This window comes from Oncorhynchus clarkii, chromosome 31 (assembly GCF_045791955.1).
Source record: "Oncorhynchus clarkii lewisi isolate Uvic-CL-2024 chromosome 31, UVic_Ocla_1.0, whole genome shotgun sequence".
Classification (NCBI taxonomy): Eukaryota; Metazoa; Chordata; class Actinopteri; order Salmoniformes; family Salmonidae; genus Oncorhynchus; species Oncorhynchus clarkii.
The window spans coordinates 33,894,784-33,901,103 of NC_092177.1; positions in this window are offsets into that span (position 1 = coordinate 33,894,784).

Genomic DNA, 6,320 nt, shown 5'->3' on the forward strand with positions numbered 1-6,320 from the left:
GAGGGACTAGGGTTTGTGTAGCATTATATGTCAGCGTAGGTTAATGCCAATATTGTACAGTATGTGTAGTATGTAATTACTGGTGAAATGTAATCCTAGTATTATGTTTATTAGGTTGTTACCTGTTTATTAGGTTGTTGCCGTGACATTTATACCTTGACACACCCCTCACTATTGTGGTTCAAGCATTCATGACATAGCCCTGAAGAAGGCACAGTGATGCCGAAACGTTGGTGTTTTACTCAATACATTACTAGGAGTTTCTATGTATGTATATATATAGTGTGTGTGTGACTCTCTTTATTGATTTTATACAGTGACATTTATAGTCAGCATTTTTCTTGTTACCCCACACATGGATTTTAGCAATTGCAATCTGAAGAAGACCACACAAATGAAATGGCTAAAAATATGTCCTTCAATGCATATCTTCTGATACAGTGTTGCCATTCTACAACATTTGCCTTTGGGAGTCGATTAAGTGACTTAATCACTGTTTAAGTGACTAGCGTTGAACTCATGGCATGGCATTGTTTTCTTCTCTCTGTGAAAGAAGGATGTGGGTTATTATCAAGATGGTGTACTCCGGAGAAACACTATTGTATTATCATTTTTCCATTACAGAGAACAGAGAGTTCATAATTGTGTAAAATAGACGCATTCGGGCCATCAGCCAAGCAACTCATTTTTCCTCTGTGAAATTACTCACAATTAGGTCCATTGAGCCAACTGTCATCAAGGCAAATCAGGCTCCTTTGCTAATTAAAGGAGAGATTTTCCCATTGTTTACACAAAACATGATAAAGTATTCAGGAACAGTGGCCCCTGTGAATAGCAGGAAAGTGTTCTTTCATCCCTAAGGCCGTTGTGCGGGTCCTTAGGCATCAACATTTGTCAGAGCTTTTGATTGAGGACTCAGAAAGACAAGTCTCCTGCATCTCTCGTGTTGTCAAGAGGAGCGATGAGAGACACACGTTGTCTGAAGTGTATGACGCGCAGTTGCCTCTGTGTGTGTGTGTGTGTGTGTGTGTGTGTGTGTGTTTGTCAGCCCTCCGTGACTAAGATAGCCTGAGGTCAGCTGGCAGCCCAGGTGAGCGGGGTGGTGGTGACGCAAGGAGGAGAGAAGGGGAGGCTGGGTAGATGTCTGTCGGATTACCTTACCGCAGTCTGAGGCTGTCTTTGTGTGGATGACCAAGGGAGACCCGGGCTACCTGTGACTCACTAGGTTCAGGTGTCAATCAAAACCAGCTTCGCTGCAAGTGGAATGTGGTGAACAAGACTGTGTGGTCTCTGGAACCCGGTGTAGAGATCATTTCTGCCCTCAGCGCAACAATGTGACACCTCTGCACTTCTGCTAGCATGGCAGCAACACCTAAGGTTGAGAGAGAAAACGCAGCCCATCTATTAAACGAGTGTAATGAAATGCCAGGTGCATTTGCCCGGAGGCAGCGTGAACAGAGGTAACTATTCAGATATCGAACAGTGCACCTTTTATCCTGCTCATGTTCCTTTTTAACATCCTCAAACATTGAAGGAATCAAACACAGTTAACAGGCGTAGGGGGAAAGCAACATTGATATTCCTTCTGCGCTATAGGTGGGCTATATGTCTTGATTAAAAAGGACATACATTTGGACTGGACTACCATATTAGCAAACTCCCTTCTGTTTCACACAGAATGTATTATTTTGTTCCTTATCTGAAGAGAACAATTTCACATATGCATTGTGCAGGCCCACACAACAGGCCTACATTGTAGAGTGTTAGCAATAATCTACTCAAACACAAAGTGCTCATTTCAAAACAACAGCACATACATTCCCTTTGTCTCTTATCTCACTAAATGTTGAATGTTCAGATTCAAGCCTACTCAAACAGCGGCCAAAAGCATTCCTCTTTCAGAGTGATGGAGAGTGGTCTAAATGAAGTGGATGGTGTGTGTGTGTGTGTGTGTGTGTGTGGTGGTTGACTAGGACAACACAGCATCCACCATTTCTCTCTTGCGGTGCTTCATTGTGGACACTTGTGTGTCAGTTTGTATATTCAAAAGCTTCCCGACTGCTGCGTACAGAGAGATGCACAAATCCTTTATTCATTTGTCAAGGATTGCCCATCCAGTACTCAGCAGCACGTACCTCGGGCAAGACAGCTGCTCAAAGACTTCCCTTCTTAAATCAGCCCCTAACGGCATCCGATTTTTCAGTCCTTTCGCAAGATTGATGTTGCACGCCTGTTACTAGAGACGAGCAAACAGCTGGATTTGATCAGAACAGAGCCCATTTTATAACTGACACTCAGCTATAACACCAACTGTCTTGTCAAGGAGTCGATTCACAGGGAATAAAATGACTAAGGATGCTGTACATGCTCCTATGATGTTAAGGCCTTCTCTTGCCTCTTTACCAATAATGAATGTCTCCTTTGATCAATTCTGCAATATTCCAGTAATACACTTGTCAGTGAAATCACGTTTGCTAATGTCACCAGCTATGCTTCTCTCACACACACCTATACACACATCCTAAAAGACATTAATACGGACAGACATGTTGTTTTACTCTCATGTGACCTAGCTGCCACCAATCTATCGAATCTCTCCCAGCAGTTATTTAATTCGCTAGCATGTCTCATCAGTCGCAGCAAATAGTTCCGCCCGTCCATGTCAAACCCACAGCTTCCTGAGTCCATCTTGCCTCAAAGACACATCTTTAAGTACCTATTGAAGAGGATCAATACGTAAGTGCAGTAGTAGAAACTGCCTCGATAGACCGCCCTCCTCGTTAACTCATAGAGGGAGGAAATCAGAACGTCGAAATGAAATTACAGTTCCCTTTATTGGAGACCATTTTATAATCCGAGAAATGTTAAGTTATTATTATTATTTTTTTACGTTTTATCTCATAATTCACCAATCATCCATTAACCATCCTTGACATGTTGCGGTTGCAGTTGTCTCATAGTTTGGGGTTTACACATACTTCATAAATGCACCGAAACATATGATGATATGATACGTGTTAAACTGTGAGCTAATTGAAACTTGATGTTGTCATTTGTCAACAGTATTTTTCGTGAGATTTACTATGATATCAACTCAGATGTTCTAGAAGCTCAGTCGATAGTGTAGAACGCAGGAAGTATACAGTGCCTCCAGAAAGTATGCACACTTGACATGTTTGTGTTACAGGACTGAATTTAAAATGAATAACAAATATTTTAAGAATCCATTGGCCTACACACAATACCCCATAATGTCAAACTGGAATTTTTACTAATTAATTAAAAATGAAAAGCTGAAATGTTTTGAGTCAGTAAGTATTCAACCCCGTTGTTATGGCAAGCCTAAATAAGTTCAGGAGTAGAAATGTTCTTAACAAGTCACATAGTAAGTTGCATGGACTCACTCTGTGTGCAATAATAGCATTTACCTTGATATTTTAATGACTACCTCATCTCTGTACCCCACACATGCTGCTCATTCGAGCAGTGAATTTCAAACACAGATTCAATCACAAAGACCAGGGAGGTTTTCCAATGTCTCTCAAAGAAGGACGCCTATTGGTAGATGGAGGGGTGTAAGGTACTTAAGTAAAAGTACTGTAATGTACTACTTAAGTTGTTTTTTGGGGGGATATCTGTACTTTACTATTTATGACAACTTTTACTTTTACGCCTCTACATTCCTAATGAAAATAATGTACTTTTTACTCCATACATTTTCGCTGACATCCAAAAGTACCCGTTACATTTTGAATGCTTAGCAGGACAAGAAAATTGTCGAATTCACGCACTTATCAAGAGAATATTCCTGGGCATCCCAGGTCATTTTACTGGGTGACTTTCACATTTACGTGAGTTAGAGTTTAAAGACTGTGAGAGGAGAAAACTGAGAATGGATCAACAAAATTTTAGTTGTATTGTTTTTGTATTTGTTTTGTAACCTTTATTTAGCTAGGCATAGTTAGGCATAATTACTCCACCATACTAACCCAAATTGACAGAGTGTAAAAGAGGAAGACTATGCAGAATAAAACATATTCCAAAACATGCATCCTGTTTGCAACAAGGAACTTAAGTAATGCTACAATAAAAATTGGACAAGGAATTAACATTTTTGTCCTGAATACAACGTTTTATGTTTGGGGCAAATCCAATACAACACATTACTGAGTACCACTCTTCATATTTTCAAGCATAGTAGTGGCTGCATCATGTTATGGGTATGCTTGTATTTGTTAAGGACTGGGGAGTTTTTCAGGATAAAAAAGAAACAGAATGGAGCTAAGTACAGACAAAATCCTAGAGGAAAACCTGGTTCAGTTTGCTTTCCACTTGACAATGGAAGATGAATTCATCTTTCAGTAGGACAATAACATAAGGCCAAATGTACACTGGAGTTGCTTAACAAAAAGACAGTTTTGACAAAAATCTACTTGAAAATACATGGCAAGACCTGAAAATGGTTGTCTAGCAATGATCAACAACCAATTTGACAGAGCTTGAAGGATTATGAAAAAAATCATGTGCAAATGTTGCACAATCCAGGTGTGGGAATCTCTTAGAGACTTTCTCATTCAAAGGTTGTTTTTAAAAAAAATTTTTTTTACTGTTTTATACATTGTAGAATAATAGTGAAGACATCAAAAAATATTAAATAACACACATGGAATCACGTAGTAACCAAAAAAGTGTTAAACAAATCAAAATGTATTTTATATTTGAGATTCTTCAAACTAGACACCATTTGCCTTGATGAAAGCGTTGCACACTCTTGGCATTCTCTCAACCAGCTTCACCTGGAATGCTTTTCCAACAGTCTTGAAGGAGTTCCCACATATACTGAGCACTTGTTGGCTACTTTTCCTTCACTCTGCGGTCCAACTTATACCAAACCTCAATTGGGTTGAGGTCGGGTGATTGTGGAGGCCAGGTCATCTGATGCAGCACTCCATCACTCTCCTTCTTGGTCAAATAGCCATTACACAGCCTGAAGGTGTGTTGGGTCATTGTCCTGATTAAAAATAAATGACAGTCACACTAAGCTGCTCCAGAGTGGCGCAGCGGTCTCAGTGCTTGAGCATCTCAGTGCTTGAGGTGTCACCACAGACACCCTGGTTCCAATCCAGGCTGTATCACAACCAGCCGTGATTGGGAGTCCCATAGGGCGGCGCTCAATTGGCCCAGCATCATCGGGGTTGGGCCGGTGTAGGCCGTCATTGTGAATAAGAATTTGTTCTTAACTAACTTGCCTATTTAAATAAAGGTAAAATAAATCAATAAAAAGCAAACCAGATGGGATGGCGTATCAATTAAAAATGCTGTGGTAGCCATGTTGGTTAAGTGTGCCTTGAATTTGAAATAAATCACAGACAGTGTCACCAGCAAAGCACACCATCACACTTCCTCCATGCTTCACGGTAGGAACCACACATGCAGAGATCATCTGTTCACCAAGTCTGTGTCTATCAAAGACACTGCGATTGGAAGCAAAAATTTCATATTTTGACTCATCAGACCGAAGGACAGATTTCCATTGCTCATGTTTCTTGGCCCAAGCAAGTCTCTTCTTATTTTTGGTGTCCTTTAGTAGTGGTTTCTTTGCATGAATTTGACCATGAAGGCCTGATTCACACAGTCTCAACAGTTGATGTTGAGATGTGTCTGTAACTTGAACTCTGTCATAAAAGAAAGATACATATTTGTACAAATAATGCCAAAGCAATGGTACTGGCCTGATCTACAGAGAGCACACCTGATGACGTCTTCATTTTCCTAGCATTTCCTTTATTTCCCAGAGGAAGGCTACTGTGGGCTCTGTGCATATGGGGGGTAGGGACGAGGAGAGGATACAGATGAGTGATTTATTGGAATGGCTCTTTTTCCTATCTCAAAGGAGCTGTATGTCTGATATGTTTACGTTCAGCCTACTAAACATGCTAAAGGATTTTGACTCTAGATACTTGAATAAATACATTTTGAGGAGGACACATGACTTCTTAGAGCAAAGAGAACTGCTTGTAAAATATATTTGATCCATAGGTTGATGAAATAGTCATTAATGACACTAAGAATTAAGGCATTTTTCGAGCCTTAAAATGGGTTTTGCGTTCAAGTTCATTGTTCCTGTACAGCACAACAACGGTGAGTTGGAGGGGTATACCAAGTTGTGTAGCATGATGAAAGAAGATACCAGGTGCTGTAGCCACTGGAGAACAGGTGAGACTTCGAACAGTTGAACAGCGGTCTAATAGATAATTGCGTGAAAAGAACAGCTGTGCCGATCTGGTTGTTACTGGAGTAGCTGAATAAAGAGCCACCCT